This window comes from Hirundo rustica, chromosome 1, assembly GCF_015227805.2.
Source record: "Hirundo rustica isolate bHirRus1 chromosome 1, bHirRus1.pri.v3, whole genome shotgun sequence".
NCBI lineage: Eukaryota > Metazoa > Chordata > Aves > Passeriformes > Hirundinidae > Hirundo > Hirundo rustica.
In genome coordinates, this window is record NC_053450.1 from 119,916,346 (window position 1) to 119,938,618 (window position 22,273).

The following is a 22,273-nucleotide window of genomic DNA, read 5'->3' on the forward strand; positions in this document are numbered from 1 at the left end:
ATGGTGTCAGCAACGAAGGATCAGGCCCTTCAAATTTGCTTACTGACTGCTAATAAAACTCAATGCAGAAATCACGGGTTTGAAGTCAGTGTTTAACTAAGGGCACAAGAGATTTTTTCTTACTGAGAAACATTTTAAAAATGTTTAATGGTTTGACTTCTTGTGATTTCGAGAAAATTTTCATTTTAAATGGTTTCAATGAACAAGCACATTCAGAAAGGAATAGCAGAGAAAAAAATAGACTTGTCTTCTTTATACTTTTATTAAAAAAAGACTTTTTTTTTTTTTTTTTTTTTTTTTTAAGAAAATCATGTGTGTATGTGCTCAGGTGATACATTTTATTTACCTGGGCATCTTTTTATAGTACAAATTTATGATCCATAAAATTTGGAAGGTTTTGTGATGATGGGAAAGTGACTGACAATGTTACACAAATCAAGTGACTGGCTACCTGAAGGCTGAGGAAAGAATGTGGTTTTTTTCACAAAGACTATGGACATCAACATTTTTTCATGAAAGAATTCTGTCATACTGAAGTATGAGGAATCTACACCAATCTGGTATTTTGGACAGAGAGAAGGGAGAGAAAAGAATTAAAGGAAAGACGAAGCACACTCTTTGAAAGAGAAGTTGTCCTTCATTTGCCTAGCTGATCCCTGATTTTAGAGGACAAAATCATAGTTGGAAGCCATTTTTCTTTTCCCAATGCCCCATGAGACTAAATTTAAAACTGGAGGACTGGTTTAGGTTTGTTCTCATCCGTATTGATCAAAACCATGGCTTAAATAACTTGTGAAACAAAATATACCATTGCTAGTTTTGGCATTCTTGTTCAGACATGGTTCTAGAGATCAAGAGCTCCCGTGACTGAAATTGCAGAGAACCCCTAGAGAATTCATAGATCATTCATTTCCCCAAAACATCCAGAAGCTGTCTTTCCTTTTCTGTTCTCCACCGCAAATCTTTGCAAGTCCTCAGACAATCACCCTTGAGAATAGTGAAAAAAAAAAAACCCAAAAAACAAAAAACCAAAACAAACAAAAAACCCCACAAAAACAAACAAACAAAAATAAACAAACAAAAAACCACACCACCCCCCCCCCCCCCCCAAATTAATTGTGTTTAGAATTCTAGATCTTGAAGGGGTTTTTATCTATCAGATTTGGGAAAGGCACTTTAATTCACTACTTCAAAATTGTTACAATTTAGAGCCAAGGCAAAAAGGAGTACAACCAGGTTTATATTCTCTGGTTTATCCCTTGTTTGTGTCCTGACCTCCACATATGTAGACAAGTGCTTTTAAGATTTTCTGTGTAGTTTCACTCCTGCAGAAACTACCCAAGCTCAACAGGAAATATAAAAAGCTGTTGAAAAAGAGTAGAAGTATAGAGAGGAATTGCGGTATTTGTCTTCAGTTGCCTTCATGCAAGATGAATTTTTTTAGCTGTCTTCTCTGGCTCGCTTAAACACTACAGATGTTTACGCAGAGAGGAATAGGGCCAGTTGCCTCAGTTCACTCTGAGGGAAAAGAAGAATTACAGAGCGGACAGAAATAAGACAATCTTCCCTTGGCAGCATTGCATAAAGTGTTCTAAAGGAAACAGTTGCTTCATCCCTTCCCAATCTCTCACTGGTTATTACACTGAAATACACCCCAGACAATCACTATCATAATGAGGTTAACGGATATGATAAATTCAGCAGAAGTGTTCTTTGTTTTTGATTGACTTTGTGGCTGTGAACTACTAAATTCATCCTTCACACACTTTACTCTATGACGGACAAATATGTTTTAGGACTAATCTGAATATTCCTTGAATATTTAAAGCTTTTCCTTGAACAAAAATTGTGGCAATAAAAAGTAATATTATTTTGAAAACACCTCAGAGAGGGAGTTCCTTCTTTTTCTAGGACACCCCTCTGGTGAAGAAGCATGCTGCTACATCAGATCACCAGAGAAGAAGAGAATGTGCTCAAGCACAGAGGATCCTGCGTACATTTTGCAGAGCTAGGGGACAATTACTCTACTCTTTGGCCCACACAAACATTGTATCAGGAAAAACCCAAAATCTAAACCACATTTTCAATGCTATAAGATGGGAAAAAGAGTGCCATAAACAATTGGTACTATTCAGTGTATGTTATTTCACTCATTTCATATTGTCAGTGTCCCTTTTAAGAGCCATAAAAATCTTAACAGTTGTGCTGCTGTAGGGCTTACACTTAATTGTTGCAAAAAACAAGTGGGAGTCAGTGTAATGAAAGAGGTGCTCCTGCCCTAAAACTCCCTCAGGCACTAAATTAGAGTTCTCCAAAATAGGGCATGAACTACCTAGGATTAGAACTACTTTTTTCTACTTACCAGGGGAGCAATCATTTTCAGCATAAACAAAAGTCAACGTGTGTTTTTCACCTGTCCATGGGGATATCCTTTTATTAAATAAATTCTGGAAATATAAAGATCAAAGTGAAAATGAACACTCCTTTTTTTTTTTTTTTTTTCCTGTAACCTTCCTTCTATCTTCTACCTATTACTGTACCTGCACACAAGCAACAGTTTCACAGCCCATTATTCTGATCAATGCAAGCTGAGGGAATCTTCTGCATCAAGAACTGAACAGCTGGGTACATGCTTAATTACGTTCTAGGCTAGTGAGAGTATAAAATAATTATTGGCATGGCACATCAGTGTTTAAGAACAACAGCTTTAAGGTTTGGGGTTAATTTTAGAAAAAAAAATTATTACAAAGTTATACATGGGAGGGGACTGAGGAAAAAATCTAGATGCAGAGAAAGAAAAATTACTGAAGCACTTGGTCAGCAGAACAAGAATAAAAAGCTGACTGAGGTACAGTTACTCAAACTTGCAATTTGCCACTCTTCTCAGTTTTTGGAGATCAGGTAGGCATTCTACTGACTCTCACCCACCCATCTGGCCTTCAGTGTAGTTTCCTTTCTGCCCCATCTTGCTTTGCTTCTTTATCAAATTCACTAGGTTCAGCCCCTTCCCTTTACCAAGTGTTAGCAGTTAGAGAGGAGACCTGTCCCACTGCAGAAAAAATCTGTGATCAGAGAGGGCCATAAAGCTCTGCAGGGAGTAGGGGCAGCAGGAGATTTCTACCAGAACCACATGGTCCCTGTAACAATTAAACTGCTTTGCACTATTTTCAAATCAATGGGCAAAAGGGACAATTCTTTAAAATTGCTCTTTGAGTGAGCATCACTGGTTACCAAGCACTGAGCACATATTACTATAAGGGTTAAAGGTTCTTTCAATCATAGGCTTTCTTTTTTTTTTTTTTTTTTTAATGGAAGTGTGCCTGTGACAGCCTCACGCGCGTGTGTCTTACCAGGAAAGATGTCAGGTTGCAGGCACTTTCATCAAAGTAAAGTAAAATAGTATTAGCCTCATAGCAAGTTTCAAGTTTCAAATATCAAAATTGAATTGCACAACTTGAATACAAAAAGACTAACCTTTTTCAACAATATTTTTATTTAAAGAATTGTCACTTTCAGCAGAGGAACAGATTTTGCTTAAATTAAAAAAAAAAAAAAAAATTCCCCAAACTTATCATTTCTAAGTAAAGATAGGACCATCTGCCCACTTACACCAGCTGGGTGTCTGGCCATGAATGTCTGATATTTTATGCCAAATTGAGTAGTTATCAATGGTTTATTATTTATTTATTTATTTGCCTACTTACTAAAAAATTCTCTCCACACTCAGTTAATTTGCATAGCTGCACTTCCATGTTTTACCCCTCATTTAATTTTTAATGCACCTGAAGAATATGGTTGCTGTTCTGACCCCCAGTTTGAAGTCTAATGAAGTCTCACCACTTCCCAGCGGAACTCTAAACAAATGCTACCCTGGGAATCAGACTGTAGTTTTCAAAAGAACACAAATGTTAATTTATCAAAATAATAATATCAACTGCTATTTGAATGCTTTATTTATATATCATATGTAAGTGGCTAATCAGAAGTAATAGCTTATTATTAAATACAAATGGTTTCTTATTTACATAAATAAGGCTTGCCTTAATTCATTTGCCAGCTTTGGGTTCCCTGCTAGCCATCACAGACTGTATTGGCAGCCACAGTAGCTTCACTGGTCTTGCCAACTTAAGTGGAAATAAATCTCATCTTTATTTTTAAATTGCAATTTAATATTGCTGAAATACACAAGACTGATTTGAAAATTTGGTGTTTATTCTGATTTTTTTCTCAGACCAGCCTTTCCTATGCAGCTTGGCATTTCGTGGTTTAGTTCCATTGCCACGTTCACAGACTGATACTCGATCTCATTGCTGCTGTGCCTCAGTACACTGGTGGTACAGTCAATGGAATTGTAAAAATTGAAGATTTCATCCCTTGCCAATGAAGAATTGTTATTTATATAGATTGGGGTCTACTTTAATTTTTACTCATTTGGGGACTTTATTCAATACACCAAGGGTTTGCCTAAACAGGGACACTCAGAAAAGTTAATCCAAAGTAATTAAAACAGTGAATTTAAAGTGGATTAGTTAAACCACATTAAACCCCAGTCCACACTGGGGTTTAATGTGGTTTAACTAATCCACTTTAAATTCATACCTTTAGTTAATTTGGATTAATTTTCCTGAGTGTCTCTGTTTAGACAAGCCCTAAAGCCCCAATCCTGTAAACAATTTATGCACACACATATTTTTATGTGATGCACTTAATTAGCCTCGATTCAGGAAAGCACTTAAGCTCTGCTGAAATCAATGGAACTTAAGTGTCAATGGATGGTTTTGCCTGAATTGGGACCAAAGGCACCACATGCAAAAATGTTGCCCTGGTCACTCATATTCACAGGAATTGTGGCTTATTTTTGGATGCTCTTAAAAAGAACTTTCTCGGATATCTAGTTTATTTTCTTTTTTGCCCTTCTCCATTAAATCTGTGTATAGCCTTGCTCTGCTCTATCCAGTTTCTCCATCTCTTGGTGCATTGGCCCAACAGCTACATGGTACACCACATTATGCTGATACGATTCTCTGCTGGTGTACTGTGTTTTACAAAATCAGGTTGGTTTCTCCACATTTCAGATGAAGTCTCACACATGTCAAAATTCAATTGAGCTAATCTGTGGTTCTTGATTCCTTTCATTCTTTCCAACAGTAGTTCATCAGTCTTTTTTGCGTTTGCTCACTCAATTTTCCTTGATTCCTTTTAATTTTTTCAGAACACACTAAGTCATGTCTCTCTGTCAAACTTACATGATGCATTTCATCATGTTTGACACAACTGTCAATATGTCAAGCTATGCACATTACCAAGAAAGCATGAGATGTTTGGTTCTCTACAGGAAAAAGACACAGTATGTTGTAATAAGTATTTGGGAAGTGCAGTTAATAATAGGAGAATTGTACTGAATCGTATCACTTGACATATGGGTTCACAGAGAGCTTACATAAGCCCCACTAAACTCAAGTATTTTTAAATTACTTAAGACCCACTTAAGTTATCGGGTAAATGTCTATGGCCAAATCTTATTCAGAGGGAAAATGAGGTCACTTTTTCACACAAGCAGGCTCAGGTGGAGAATGAAAAGGACAGAACAAAACTTTTAATTATTCTCTGTATGACTGGTAAACATTTTTAAATAATGTACAAAAGCAGAACTTGATAACGATTAAGTGATTAGTTACAATGGAAACTGGAAGCTGACAATGGCGTCAAGCAGATCATACTGGAAGAAAATTCATCAAGTTTAAAATCAATACAACTTTATTCTTATTGGCCGCGTATAGAATGCTTCTCATTGTAGGGTATAAGTACTCCACAAATATTTCCCAGTTCTCTATGGGAAACAGAGGATAGAGGAGTGTAGTTTTAAATGTCTCATGGGAGAAGCTGCAGTTATAAAAACTTCCTTGAGATTTTCTTAAGATTCCTGAGATTTCCAAATTTCCTGGATTACAGATCAAATATGAAATCCAAACAAAATGCTATCACAATTTGAAATACAACTAATGTGTGTATATATATTTATATGTTTGTATATGCATGCATATACATTCAATAAAATGCTTAGTATAGAATTCACATAAATATATATTAAAAATCTGTGGAAATTTTTATAGTTTGCATGAGTTAACTAAGAGCAAAAGTCAAGAAATTTTGCTTTCTATTTTATTCAATTGTCAAATCTATATTATAATTTTTCAAACTATATTAAATCCTCTTAACTAGTTCATATGCATGTAACGGCTTTATTCTATAGGCGATAATGAAGCTTTTCCCTCCCAAGGACCGGAAACTAAAATGCTAGCAAGAAACATATGCATTTTTTGCTATGTATGCTGCTTACATATGAAGTATGTATATAAAATGTAGCCAGTTCACAGACCAGAATACTTAAATGAAGAACTGAAAACATAACTAAATATAAACAAAGATTTTTTTGTAATTGCAATGCACAGCCGAGTAAAATTTTAAAAATATTTAGAACCTCAAGAATATTTCAGTTGACACCTAATATAAGAAACTTTATTTTCTTCAACTATATGAAGCTTACACACCTCTACTTGTGACTCTGCAGTAGGATGTACTGTGAACATAAACTAAAGAGACTGACCGTAACCCTCCATAATCTTGAAAATACAGAAGTTAGTAATATTTGGAATTTATTTTGCTCTTCATTGTTGCATAAGTAGAAGGGATTAATTTCTTTACCATGTTTTAATTTAGGGCTAGAACCTCCATTCTTGCTTAAAATGGCATTCTAAATGTTATGATTAGCCTAACAATTGATTGCCAATGAAACAAAAATAACTACTTTTGCAGATTCTGCTGTTGTTTTTCCTGCTGGCTTTTGTTCCAGCTTTTATTTTCCATGGGAAAATTGTCATATTGAGAATACTGAGAGGGCCCAATCTTTTAAGGCATCCCCTAAGTGCCTACACAATTAGATATCCTATGCTCATATAATTATTCCAGTAGTTATTTAGACAACTCGCAATTGCTTGACTTGACAACTAATAAGAATATGTGCCAAAGGCAGGTGCACACTTCCCCTTTTTTAAATGGTAGCACAAATCTGCAGACTTATAAAGAAAAGGTCTTGATGCTTTCAATACAAATTTTACCTAATGAGCCCCACCTATATGCCCACATCTTCAGCACATAATGTGCTATATAATTCTTCACATTGCCATTTCATCTCCCAAACACATGCTACTTTTGTGTATATTCTTATCTAAAATGCACTGTATTGCAAGAAGCAGAAAATAGGAACTTCCATGTATTTACAGTGGACAGGTCACTGTGATATATACAGGCTGACTGTAGATGGCTGTATTATTTCTAAATCAAATGCTATGCCCTGTGTTGAACAAAATTGTATTTTCATCGCTGAGCTGTTCAAGGTATTCAAAACATTGTATTACTAGAAAAAAAATTATATGCTTGACTGCTTAGCTTTTTAAATATCAAGATCTGCTCTAACACAAAATAAATCTAAGGAGAGACAAACAGAAAATCTTTATTGCAAACAGAAAATGAAACGATGTGTTTGAAATTAATGAATATAAAGACATGCAAGGAAGTCTTCATCTGTTTTTTGTCCCGAGCTTTTTAATTTTAAATCTACCAACAATTTAACTTTAAATGGCTCTTTCTACTTTAAACAATCTGATGTAGCAAAAAATGTAAATGTATGGCTGTAAAACACTATCATCAGCAGGCCGGAACCTACTTTGGTCTTTCTTTTCTTAATCAAACATCTGGGAATCAAAAACATCTGTAGACTGACATGGAGTTAAGATTTCCTCTCTAAGTGTCTTTGGCAAAACCACATAGATAGGCTGATTATCTTGCCCTGAAATCACCCAAAACCCAAAAAAGTTCCTTTCTGGGAATCAAGGGAATTATAAGAAATATCTCCGGAGATTAGATACCACACATTCATCATGCAGTTGTTATTAACACTAAAAAGTTTTATTCCCGTTTCATTTCAAGGTATATCTCAGATTGATCATTTTTCTTCCTATGTTACTTTGACGCATGTTCTAATAGTCAAACATGCCAGCTTTAGGCTTATTTTTCCAAGACTCAGGTTCAAACATTTCTGCTTCAGTTACCATCTATAACGTAGTATGTCTCTAGCTTTCCCCTTTCTGCCTTGTACTGGTGTCTCCAAAGAAAAGCTTAGCTACCCAGTGCATCGCCACACATAGTGAGAAACTGTAAAATGGTCACACAGAGCAACCCGAGTTACTAGGCGCTTCACGACACCTTCAAATGCTTGCAGAAATGCACCCCTTGCAGGCTGTTTTTGCAAGAAAAACGAACTCTTCAATACTTGGGGTTCCTCTGTTCACATTCCTTCATGATTTTTAATGAAGGGCTGATGCCAAGCAAACGGCAGGTTTATAGGATTTCCCAAACTTAACAGAGATCTTTTTGACCAGCGATCCAAGAGTGCCTTGGGAAGGGACGCGTTCGCCCCAGTGCTGCCGGGTTGCAGGGCCGCGCTCAGTGACCCCATTGCTGGGGCTGACAAGCGCCCCGGCGGGCAGCACCCACCGCCTGCCGCCCGGAGCTCCAGCCGAGCACTTGATTCCTTCCACCGGGACGCTTCCCAAGCGGTCTCAACCTGGCCAGCCGCTCCCAAGCAGCGATGTTACGGACTCACTTTAAACTACCTTCATTTTAAGCCCCTTCCCCCCACCCCTCACGACGCATCGCGTGACTGATAACTACACTCTACGCACTCTTTATGTAAATACAAACAGATCGGGCTTCCTCAAGAGGCCGAAAGGCCCCGAAGAGACGCAAACCCTCCCGATTTCAAACAACCCCGCCGCCGTTCTGCTGCTACCCAGCGCGGGCGGCGAGAAGCGGGCGCCGGCCGAGCCACGAGGGCAGCCCCATGCCCGCCCTTCCCCTCCCACCGGCGGCCCGCAGCCCCGGCGGGCACAAGCAGCTGGCAGCGGGCACCGGGAGCACGGAGCAGGAACAAGGAGCAGGCGCCGGGCGGCCGCGGGCTCGGGCGCCTGCGCGGCGGGAGCGGGGCGGTGCCACGGCGCGTCTCCGCGGGCGGGCAGGGAGCCCTTCCCCTTCCCTTCCCTTGCCTGCCCCGGGCCTCCCCCTGCCCCGCGTCCCTCGCAGGGCGTCGGGCCGGCACAGGGGTCTGTGCGCCGAGCCGAGCCGATCCGCAGGGAGGGAGGGAGGGGAGGAAGGAGGGAGGCGGGGAGGGAGAGAGAGAGAGAGAGAGAGAGAGAGAGGCTGAGCCAGATCTTCATGCCACTGCAGGCAGCAGCAGCAGCAGGTAAAACCAGCCCCAGAGCATCTGCTCCCCTTCACCCGCTTGCCCCCCTCCCCGCCGGCCGCCCCGCAGCCGCAGTGCGCCGCCCCGAGCCCCGGGCCCCGCCGAGCCCCTTCCCCCGCCGTCAGTGGCAGCAGCGGGGCCGGGGGGGCGCCGAGGCCTGCGCGCCCCGCGCCGCCGCCGCTCCTCGGCCTCTCCCGCCCTCCTCCCGCGGGGTCCCGCCGGGAGCGGCGGCGGCCCGGGGCGTGCCGGGGGCAGGTGCTCCCCGGCAGGGAGCTGCGCAGCCAGAGCTTCGCTGCCGGGAGGTGAGAGCAGGGAGGGAGGAGGAGGCAGATTTGTTACAAGGTTTCCCCCTCTGGGTAGGTTTGTTGGCTTTTTTTTTTTTTTAATTGTTGTTGGTGATTCCGCTGGCTGAAGAGGGAGGTTGAAGGTCTTCATGGTTGTTTTATTTTTTTTTCCCTCCAGGCCTTCAAAAAAGAAATTTTAGAAGCAGCTTACCTTCCCTTCAGTTTTCCTGCCCCAGAGCCTCTCTACCTCCCTGTTCTCACCTACCTGACTCAGTCTGTGCTAGCTTGTCCATTGCCATCAGTGGTAGATGTTTAACCATCACACGTTTTTCTTTGGGATACAGCAGTTCAAGTGGTGTACAAGTTTGCATTTCTGTGTATGGGCTGCAGTTAACACATTTCAGCTGTTTGAGTTTCAAACAGTGAGATTGATGTACTGTACCCATCAGTAGTTCAGTTTAGCTACATGCCCTGTGGTATTACACATCCTGGAGGCTTTATGGTTTGATTTTAAGAAACAGTTGTTCCATCATGCTGGCATAGCATCGCTTTGGTGGTGTACTCATGAAAGAGGTAAACATGTGAAAGAATCATGTACAAAATGTACTGGGATGGCACTTGGGAGAAAGGAATACACTTATAGCTCTGCGACTCAGCTCCACAGTGCTCATTCTCCACTTGGCTCTCAGTAACCCTGGTTACCTTCCCTTACAAAGCTCTGAAACTTGGTTAAAAAGCACCACATAAGTTTCTTTTCAGACTAAAGAAACTTCATTAAAGTTTTTATATGTCAGTTCTGTTACTTGTCACACATTAATTCAGCTATTTACTGATAATACTCTGTGGAAGCTAAAGATTCCAAAATACATTCCAATTATATGTGGGCTGATTTGTTGTTATTGAAAATGTTTTTAAGAATTTGAGGTTCATTAAATATTTAGTTAAATTAGTCCTAGATCCCATCTCTCTCTAAATTGTCGTCCACTGTTGCATTTGCAACTCAGAGGCTGAAATACTGTAAGATCTAAAATCGGGCAAAAAGAAAATTACCTTGGTTACATTGGTGATAATGATTTCTATTTTTGAAACCAGTCCTTTTTCCTTTTTGTTGGTGTAGTAGCTGTAATTGTGAGTTAACACAATTGTGATTATGAGACTTTTTTTTTTTTTACTGACACACGTGGCCCATGTTTGGCCTAAATGCTGTACCCATAAGAGTCATATGGATGCCTATAAATAGTAGCGATTGCTGAAGTTGTTAAAATTAATACTGTGTTGTCAGGTCAACAGAGCCTATTCCAAATAAACTGGTAAATTTCAAAACTTTTTTTTGTATATTTTCTTACTTGAAATTGACAACTTTGCTATTGATCCAACAACTGGAGCTATATGGGCTGTGAACCTACATGGTCAATTTCAGTGCACAGCGAAGTATGAGAACATGAGCGATTGCTAGATGCATAAGTGCATGCTGGAAAGGTGGTGCATTTCCGCCCCCCCCCCCCCCCCCCCTTAGATTTTATGATGCCTTCATAATTTAGGTACTGCAGATATGGTAAATGCCTGTGAAAACTGAACATTTGAAAAGATACTCATGGCATCCTTTTGTCAGTGAGATGAAAACAAGAGGCAGTTCTCCAGCTTTTTGAATGGGGAGGTGACTAAGTAAGGCTTGTACTGGTAGCTTGGTTCAGTGATTAATTAAACTGATGAGATTCTTGCATGTTTTGCTTAATTTCACCTTCTCATAAATCTGAGGAAAGCCAGAAACTTGACGTTCACAAACAGTTTTTCTGTTTAAGCTGCAATATTAGCAAAGCTCACTTGCTACACAAAATTGGTTCAGAGGTTTTCTGAAAATACTTTGCCACCTGTGAGAAGGGCAAAACCTTTGAGAAACATAAGTGACAACATTCCTCTCGCATTTTTCCTTCTTTACATAACCATGTTGGCTTTACTTGAACATTGTGCTTTTCTCTTTTGTTTGCACTTGAATCTTTTAGATTTTGTTGCCTTGTACTGATACGCAAGAAAAACGTGATTCAGGGAAAATGTGTTATACATTCTCTGCCTGCCTATGATTTATGCTAATGTAGAGATCATCTTTGCTGTCTCCAGGTTGTTGTTGCTGTTACAACTTCATTTTTCACTGGGGAAGGGCTGTGCAAAGAACTGGTTTACACTTTGCCCTGAAAGGAATTCTGTTGATGAAGTCTTAGAAAGTTTACTTTGTGCTCCGTCCTTAGGAGTTTTATCTTAAACTGTTAGGTATGCTGCTGTAATTGACAACAGCTGTTGCTGAGAATTGTGGAGGATAGACAGTTTCTAAGATAATCAGTTCCTAGTCCATTGGAGGCTTTGTTGATTAGCACGTGTAAGAGCATGTTGGATCAGGAGCCAGTGATGTCTGCTGAGTGCAGATGTGGTGTGTTATCTAAACTGTTTGACTTAGGCTCTACACTGCTCTGAAGAAAATAAGCTGTAGTTTTTTTGTGCTTCTTTTGTGTTTTTCTTCTGGCCCAGGAAAGTGTCCAAAGCAGTTCAATCTGTTGTCTGTAAAAACACACATCTTTGGGTGATCTGCCCTTTCAGAGGAGGAGGACAGTTAAATGTGATAGAAGAAGTTGCTTAACTCTGTTTGGTTATTATGTTAGTGAGGCTTGGACTCCGGTTTTGACTTCCAAAAAGCATAGCTGGTACCATTTCCAGGTTTTAGGAAGGTTGTTACTGTGGTCTGTGTTTTATCTAAGAATGTTTTTGTCACTTACCCAAGTGACATTATTTTCTGATATTGCAACTTCTGTGTTCAACTACTTTCACAAAAAGGGCTTCCAAATGATGTCGTTTGGGGTCCCCCATTATAATCTAGTAATTCCTGATCTTTTTAATGACATTGAATAGAAAAAAACATGGTTTGTCTGAATCTTACATGAATCCGTGTGTGACAGTCCTTGAGGAGAAACAGTTGACCATATTTGTACTGTGACAGCAAGAGTCAAGCTGGAGCAGTTAGTCAAACTACATCCGGACCTTGGAGATGAACGCTGAACATTTAGCATTTATCTTGAATAAAAGTTGATGGGTTGCCAAACACAACAGAAATGGGTACTCTGCCTCTGTTAATGGATAGATGTAGATTTCCCAAAAGCACTGACTCGTAACATGACCTGAAGCCTCTTTGGAAATAGTTTGAAAATACTAGTAAGAATCAGGTGTTACTGATACTGAATTGAATGCAATAGAAGTGAGACAGTACCATATTCTATTTAAAAGCCCCCAACATTATCCTTCTGTACTATTTAATTTGGAGGAGGTTTTTTTCCTGTTAATGGGCTGGCAAATCGTTATTTTAGGTTTATTAAAGACTAATACTACCGTGTTACTAATCTAGTTGTGTATGCGAAAAGTTCATGTGCTTTGTGAAGCTGACTTGCTTTAACTACTGCATCTTAATACATGAGCATTTCACCTTAAATGTATTGCAGCATCAGTTTTTTTGTCTCAATGGGTTTGATTTCTGAACTTCTGGTGGGCTAAGCTTTTTTTTAAATTTTTTTTTTAAGTGTATCAAGATATGAGAATCTACTATTTACTTTTCTGGATGACTTGTTTCAGTGATTCATCTTTGCCACTATTTAAAAATAAGGCATGCAATTATTGTTTGAATACATTTGAATGCATCTGTCTTTCCTTCGTTCTTGTTATCTCATCTGAATTTTCTATCATAGCAGACTGCCTTAAACTTGATTCGTCCCTTTGACACTGTGTTTTCATTCCTCTGCATGGTGGCAGTCACTAGCATTTAAAGACACATACAGATTTTAAAATACATAGTTTTAAAAGAGCATCAGCAGATCAAAGATTTGCTGGCCTGACTACTTTGGACTCTGAGATAAGTTTAACAAGTATGCTGATTTAAAATGTTTTTTCTCGCAATGTTTTTTAACATCTGATCTGGAACATCTGCTTAACAAATGAGTTGGGAGGAAAAATCAATATAATGTGATACAGTTATACCATTTTGAATCTTTCCAACTATAGAATGAAAGTATTTATTGACTATTTTTGATCTGTCCGTACAATTTTTAACACTTGTGCCTCTTCTGTCTAGTTGTGGGCCTCTGTTACCAACACCCTTAGTGGTGTCATGGGTGGGTGTTTTGTGTCTCTCACTTTCTACACTCTGCAACAGTAGTTTATATTGATGGTGATCCAGCCTCCCCTGTTCTAAGTTGTTGATTCTGCTTATTTTTATAACTTACTCTTTTTAAAAAAACCCAGGTTTTGAGAAACTAGGCTGAGCTGTAGCCAAAACTGTACAAATTTCGTCCTTTTGCTAGCTGTAGAATTGCCTCTCCAAAGATAAAAGTTGTCAGGGAAGTTTCTGTTTTCATGTTTTTCCTTCCAATTAATTTTGTTCAGAATGCTTTTTAGCTTCTGAAAGTCTGAAAACTCAGGAATATGAGCATCACTGTATGTTGTATGTTTATATAAAACTTAGTAATCTCTCTCTGGCTGCGTAATTTGATCATGATCAGTAATTCTTAGGCTAAGCCCAGTGTCTACTCCAGTGATTTACTCATTGTAGCTATTATAATGGAGTATATGATAATTTCTTTGGTTGTGGTGAGTGCTTTTAGAAAACTGTTGCTAATAATTTTTTAAAAATTAATGCTTTTACTGTGATAGCTTAAGATCCTGAGATACTGGGTTTCAGTCTTAAAGACTTCAGTTTGACCTTTTTCTTTCAGCACATTAAAAATAGGGCTTACCAAAAAAAAAATTCCTGCTGTTCTGTAGTTTGAGCTGATGGTCTGTAACAGACCTCTACTATCACCACCTTCTGAGTGAGCTTTGTATTTAACCCTTAGACCAGTATCCAGTCAGGATCCTTTGGTTGTGAATTACCAGGTAATGAATGTCTGAATGATATTTCTTGAAATATCTGGATTGTGCGTACTTCATAATTAATGTAATTTTCGTGTAGTCTCTGGGTTTTACACAAGTGGGCCGTTGGTCTTTTCTTTTTCTTGTTGGGAAGAAGTATAGTTGCGTGATGCACATGGAGAATAGACTTGAATTTATGGAAGGGATGGAAATTTTTGAAAGTTTTAAAGAATATTTCTGTAACTGTAGAAATAAATTTTTTGGCATTTAGTCTTCACTATGTTAGTGTAAGAATTGTACCTGCTATCAGATGAATTGTTATCCAGGCCATTGTTCTGACTTAGTGGCTAACAGCAGATATTTTAAATGAAGTTACAAATAACTTCTGAATTGTGGATTAAATGCCATACCATAGAGCTCCTCAAATTCTTGTCAGTTTACAATGTTGACCCTGAGTTTTGTAAGTCATAATATTTTTCTTGTCAATAATTAATTTTATATAGGTGGATGTTTTCATTATCCATGGCAATATGTAGTTATTTTACAAATTTTACAATGTTGTGTTTATAATTTACCTTCCCGGTGTCATGCTCAGCACTCTTTCCTCAATTCTTAAAGAGTAGCTTAATGCTCAGTCATTACTTGAGCAACACTGATAATCATTTCTTATCTGCTATGCTTTAGATGTGTCAACAAGCAGTTTGATTTGCCAGCATGCTGGCCATTTGGTTATACTTTCTAGCTTCATTTATTTCACATAGTGTTGATAAGGATAGTTGTATACTGGGTTCTGATATTTTCCATTAGCAGTGGTGGATGTGACCAGTGGCTCCTACATCCAATATTCTGTGGATAAGCGCATTCTTTCCTCAACCCTCTTTTTTTACTACCTGTCATTGTTTGGAGTAATGCAACATTTTATATCTGGTGAAAGGTCTGCCTGTGTTTTACTGATTGAAGTCTGACAAGTTGCAGTGTTGAAAACTGTAGTTGTATTTTCAGATCTTCCCCAACAGATTCTCTTTCAAAATTAATATTATTCTGTTTAAGTTACTAGTTTCTTTATCATCTCTGCTTTAAAAGTTTTGTCAGTGTTCCCACTGACCTTTCCCATGTAAGTTGGACCTCTTTTGAATCTAGAGACTTTCAAGCCTCAGATGGTATGTTTCATGTTTTTTTCATTATCATGCTTATATCAGCATGCTTGCTTGCAGTATAAAACTGTATAAGAGGATTCAGTGTCAAATTGATACTTTGATTTCTTGTATCTTGTTATTAACTAAACTTTACCTTTATGGTTAATGTTTACCAGGTCTGTAGACCCTTTCATCTATAAATGAAAATAGCATTAATAATTTTCAGTGAGAGGAAAGTGTCTTACTCAAGGCCAAACAACAACTCAAAGGAAAAGATTCAGTAAACCCAGCTTTTATACTTCTCATCGCTGCTAATACAGGAGTGCATTGTAAAATATTGAATAAATCTTAAGTTTTAAATGCATTGGTTAAATGGGAGAAATGAAAAATAATTTAAATATGTCAAATAGTAAGCAATGTAAAAAAAGTTTGATAAGTAGAGTGAAAGAGTAGATGTAATAGAGAACCTGCTATATCTACTCTGAGCAAGACACAACTCTGACCTCAGCAAGTTCAGAAGAGGACCATGAAGATGATGCAGAGAGCTGGAGCACCTCTCCTGTGAAGACAGGCTTAGAGAGTTGGGCTGTTCTGCCTGGAGAGGAGAACACACCAGGGAGGCCTTAGAGCAGCTTTCCAGGACCCAAAGGGGGCCTACAAGAAAGCTGGAGAGGGATTTTTTTTACAAGGAATTGAGTGGGACAAGGGGTGATGGCTTCAGACAGCAATAGGGTAGCTTCAGATTAGGTATGAGGAAGAAGTTCTCTGCTATGAGGGTGGTGAGACACTGGAGCAGATTGCCTAGAGAAGTTGTGGATGTTCCCTTCATGGACGTGTTCCACATCAGGCTGAGTGGGGCCCTGAGCAGCCTGGTCTGGTGAAAGGTGTACATTGCTCAGGGCAGGAGGGATTGGAACTAAATGAGCTTTAAGATGCCTTCCGACCCAGTCCAGTTCTGGGAGTCTGTGATACAAGGAGAATAGATCTAATACTTATGGGACAAATGCAAGTAAAAATTTAGTATACTTAACGTATATCTGATAAGCTACTTGATGATTGTGCTGAGAATGATACTGACGTTATTAATTTCTCTGGTGAGATGAGTGGCTCTCTATTGATGCTCATGTTTGTTTTGTATGCTCTGCTTCCTATAAAACTTACCTATGCTTTCAGAACAGTGACTTAGGTACCTGCAGCATATACAGCCTGTTACTTTTGTTGGCACCACATAATTTAAAAAAAATAATGTGGGAGCCTTGCTTGTTTTTCAGTTAGACTGTAGCATAGTGTTTCTCCTCCTTTGGGCCTGACTTACTTTGAATTCACATCACTTACACTTAATCCTATGATGCTAATAAATACACATATTTTGGGGAGAAGTTAATAAATTCAAATGTGTAACTGGGCAATTCTTATACATATCTATATAGTTTGATGTGGTTTTTTTCAGACTAAACCTGGTGCTGCTTGTGCCAATACCTTTAAAAGTTCATTATACCCCATAACCTTTGTGTACAATGTGTTGAGCTGCCTAGGCTAATGGTACAAAGATTTAAGCTCCTTTGAGCTGTATATTTTCACTGTAGATTGACATCTGTATGTAAAACACACTGGTTGTTTCTGCAAGTTTTACTGCTTCATGGAAATATGTAGCAGATAATTTTGAAGATATTCCTTTATTTTCAAGTATGCAAAAATCTGGATATCTTTAAGTTTAATTCTTGTGGCTAGGTGGAAGAAAAAAGTGAGTGCAAGCAGAAGTGTAACAGGCAGGAAGTTGCTGACTTCCTCTAGTAAGAGGAAATTCATGTCCCAGTCAGTGGAAGGGTTTCTTCCAAATATGAGTGGTGTATGTGCATTGTGCATGAAACACATTTAATGCATTGTCGGAAGTTGGTGCCTTGAAAAATCAAAGGAATAAAAACCCTATAATTTTAGATTGTTGAAGTGTGTGCATTATAGTCAAGACTTGTGTTTGTTTTTTTTTTTTTTTTTTGAGTGTACTTTTCAAAGGTAGCAGCCAGTGAGAATTAAATGAGGACATTTTATGAATGAGGGTAAATTTCACCTTTTGTTTGTGAGTTTACTTCACAGTTTTCTGGAGAAACACATCATCATGAAATGCCCTTTGAAATTTTATTCAAATTTTTTTAATTGGTACTTGGTGTATTACTGTAAGTAAGTTTGTTTCAGGCAGTTCTCTTTTCAAACTAAAAATTTTTTCACAAACATAGATTTGTGGTAAAAATTTTGCAGAGATGGAAAAGCTGCTCAATCTTTTGTCTCTTATAATTTTAATCTTGAGCCTTAAGTACATTCTTTGGGGTGAAGTGTGGGGAATTAAGTACCTGGGAAGAAATGAAGCACATATTGGACAGATATAAGTTCATGTTAATTCTTAATAGCTATAGATGATTATGTTGGACATCTGTTTGGTGCAGCCATGCTGTCTTTACCCACAAATTCAGAATCAGTTTATTACAAGGTGGGGAGGAGGAAAAAAAAAACAAAACACCAAAACCAAAAACAAAACAACCCAAACAAACAAAAACCCAAAATACACAAACAAAAAACCCAAAACAAACAAACAAACACAACAACAACAAAACCTGAGTGGGGAGGAGCACAGAACAGTAGCAGCTACTGTCACTGGACCTAGAGCTCCACTTTGACATTTTGCATATCTGGAATGGATTGAGGTACACATACAGGATGACCAAGTGGCACTGTCAGCTGTTGCAAATCCTGCTGAGATGCTATGTTACTTAACTGTGCACTCTGAAGCCTCAGTGATTGGAGAAAGTCCTAACTTGTTTTTTTTTATTACATTAAACATTTTTGTTCTGATCTTCAGTGATTTTTTTTATAAACTGTCAAATTTCTTGTCTATTAGATGAAAAATACGTAGTTCTCCCTTTAAGTCAATATTCAAGTATTCAAAACTGACATATGCCAGGAGTTAGAGAGTTAGAACTGTTGCTGTTTCATTGCTTTTGGGGGAGACTAGATTTTTACATTAATTTATTTACAATAATAGTGTACAATCAGTCATGGTTATAATTTCCACGGTGAGTAATTTTATCTGAGGGCAAATATGGGCTGAGTGGACATCATTTTACTACTTGTAAGAGCTTACCAAGATTGGGATAAAAGTGTGTTGCTAGACTCATGCTATAATTTTTGTATGTTGACTGGAGAGCTTAGTCTTGTAGAGCTGCTGTTAATTATCATTTAGTTCCTAAGCATATTAGATATCTCCTAGTAAAGATAGTCAGTCTTTTCTCAGTGTTTTGAATTAGCTTTCAGTGATGTTTGGGGTAATCTTTCATTTTCTCTTATGCTCAAAAGCTTCAGTCTCATACTGTCCTCTTCCAGAAGTAATGGATCAGCCTACATCAAGCCATATGAGCTCAAGAGAGACCAATGCGTGGATAGAAAGTGGATGACAAGGACTTAAACCAGTGGGTTTAAGAGGAAAACCTTCAGTATAAAGCTGATTAACAGACATTGAATAGTCTAATAGTGTGGGGTTTTTTGCGGTTTTTTTTTTTCCTAATGCTTGCAGCTGTGGACTTTCCTAAGCATGAAAGAAGCTAGCATTCTTTTAAAATTCCACCTTCTGAAAATAGGGAATAAAATCAAACCCAGCGACACAGAAAGTGTGTCTTGAACTGGCCATTACTCTTTTTTTTGTTTTCATTTGTTTTTGGGTTTCTTTTTAATAGAGTATGTCTCAACATTTTGTTTACCTGATTTTTGTGCGTGTCAAGCACATGCTTCTGTGTTTTCAAGCTGCATCAGAAATAATTGTAGGGTGATGTTGTGGTTTAACCACAGTAGGCAGCTAAGCACCACATAACTGCTCACTAGAAAAGAAAGGCAAGGAAGAACAAATACACTACAAGTAAAGATACAGCATTAGGTATTGGAGTAGATTGTATTAGCTCACTGTATCTGTAGTAGTAGTGGAAGACAGGCTTCTACAGGGGTTTTTACTCATGTTGTTTTGCATTATTGTATAATGGTATGCAATGATAAAGATGCAAACACGAAGAATAATGTAAAATTGCTGATGAGAAACTTGATCATTCAAGAGGACTGTCCTTACAGTTATTGAAAACTTTGGCAGCTGGTGAGATGAGCATTTTAGAAACTGCGTACTGCATGGATTGACTGGGACGCAAGTTGAATCTCATGAGTAAGTGGGTAAATAAAAATTTTTGGTGTGTAGGCAGGTTGAGTCTTATCTGTATAGCCTTGCACAAAACAACAAGAACAACGACAAAGTTTCAGATGACATCTGAATATATTGGAAGTTGAAGAGGAGCTTGTTTTGAATCTGAGTGGTAAAAATGATGACAGAGATGTATTTGATACAGAGAGGAAAAAGTGGTCAAGGTTTTCTCATTTTTCTCAAATGTTCAATTTACTTTAGAAAGAAATACATCTGTAGCAGTACATTACATTAAGCTGACACTCTTTCTGTTGTGCTCAGTATACCATCTACACTATTTCATCTAAAAAAAAAAAAAAAACCAAAAAAAAAACCAACTCATGTTGCCAGCAGGTCTCCACATTGCTAATATGGTATTTCAGCTAATATTTTTTACTTGCCCTGACCAGACAACTCTCATAATTATTTTTCAGTTTAGCTTCAGAGTAAGTGAAGGTTGGGTAGCAGTTTCATTTTTTCAATGTGAAAGAATTTATCTTTCAAAGTCCTGAGTTACTTTTTGCAATGATTTCATCATTGCAATGTATCCCGAACTGACAGCAGTAAATTAACTGACATTTCACTTGAGACTAATTTATGTCTACAGTTAAGAATTTTGCTTGGTGAAATGTTATGGCCATGCCAATTTTATTCTTGTTCATTTTGCTTAGTTTTGAAGGAACTGAAACCAGTATCAATTCCAGAATTTTGTTTTAGTGCCTAGTAATGGGTTTGTCATGATTCATAGCAATGTCTGTAGCATCCACTGGATACTGTGACTTTCCACTGGGTACTGTGACTGTAGTCCCCCTTGATATACTAACCTCTTTTCTGTAACTTGAGATACATGTCTGTAATTTCATTAACAGAATGTTTCAAAGTATTTTTACTTTCATGTGGCATCCGCCTATTCCTGAGGCTGAGGCCTCAGAAACTATAAATTCCTCTCAAAGTCCCTGACACCGTTGTGATACGTGACTCGAAGTAAAAGATGACAGTGAAGACGAAACCCAAGTTCTAATTGCCTGTACAGGTAAACAAATGAAAAAAATTCTAAGTGCTATTTGTCATCTTTCATAAGTGAGAGAAGGTTTCTCTTCCATCCTGGACATTTGCTTTTGTATCTTCCTTTCAGAGCTCTAGCTGTGCCATCCATCTTCAGTGTTTTTTGAACTGGACTGTCTTAGAGCAAGAGCTTGAAATTCAACATCCTACTGTAACCTCTGTTGTCTATGACAGCTGGTCACAGATCATCTGACTGCCCCAAACTGTGCTAGGCATTACTACATCTGTGGCCATGTATAAATTACAACATTCCTTTAAAGACTAGTTATTTTATTAATACTGTGATAAAAGAAAAAATCTAAACAAATAAACCCGCAAAGACCCTTTTTCCTAAGCTGACCTGGGTCTCTTGAGGAGAATTGCTTTGTGACCTCTCAAATTGGAAAGATCTCACACTGAGTTATCTGCCCCTTAGTAGTGATGAAGCTGCATCTTGATGGTGGAATGGCTCTAGGTTGAGAGGGAATGACAATGATAAGGCAAGATTAAAGCTGAATTTTTGTTTCCCTCTGCCCATTTGAACCTTAATTTGAAATGGCTTTCTGCAGAAATAGGACAAGTCGTTGGCAGCCATGAGAGGGTCCTCAGTGTCTTCCCCATTGTGCATGTTGTGTTCCCACCAAATGACATTCGGCAGGAAATCTAAATGTCTGTCACCAAGTAGAAGCAAATAAGCCCCAATACTGTACTAGAGTAGTACAATGCTGTACTACTAGGTTGGAATAGATACAACTGAATTTAGTCCCAGTCTATTGACTGTGTGCAATGGAAGTCTTAGACTCAACATGGCTTAGAACAATCACCTTCACTTGGTTCAGATGGATGTCCTCCGATCATGTTCTGCCCAAAGCAGAATTCTCTTTTTGCTTTGATTTTTTTATTATTACACTTGATTATCACACTTTTTAATGTTCAGTAAGGCTGGTATAAGGCCAATTGGTAATGTGTTACTGACTAAGAAAAAATGTTTTTCATTCATTAATTGAAATGGTTATACATGTACTTATGCATATTTGACCACTCAGCTGTGGTGGATCTTATGTCAGTTAATCTGTCTTGCTTATGACAGTTCATGAAATGTGTTTCAAGAACCGCCTGTTCTCTTAATTCTCTAGAGACTAAAAAAACACAAACAAACAAACAAACAAACAAACAAAACCAGAAAGAAGTTGTTTATTTTTCCATTTACATCTCTTTCATAAAGCTGTAGTAGGTGCTGGGAGATTTTCAATATTTAGTCAGTATAAGAGGTTCTGTGCATACATTATAAGCATTTTAGAATTCTATATCAGATACGTAAACCTTATCTATATGCATACTATTATAAGCAAATTATCTCTTTGCTTTCGATGAATCTTGATCTTAAGAAGATGTCTGGAGCATTCAG

At 38.2% G+C, this 22,273-nt stretch overlaps 1 protein-coding gene across 5 annotated transcripts in view; it reads left to right on the forward strand.

The window, feature by feature from the left end:
• The first annotated feature begins 9,211 nt into the window (after positions 1 to 9,211).
• TBC1D5 (TBC1 domain family member 5) overlaps positions 9,212 to 22,273 on the forward strand; it is a 317,128-nt gene continuing 304,066 nt past the window's right edge. Inside the window, exon 1 of one of the 5 annotated variants that reach the window (XM_040072842.2) lies at positions 9,212 to 9,301. The gene's annotated coding sequence lies outside the window, so the exon portion shown is untranslated. Of the gene's footprint in view, positions 9,302 to 9,581; positions 9,658 to 22,273 lie in introns of those variants that run through there. The other 4 variants (XM_040072823.2, XM_058421817.1, XM_058421820.1 and 1 more) reach the window with 4 other exon arrangements.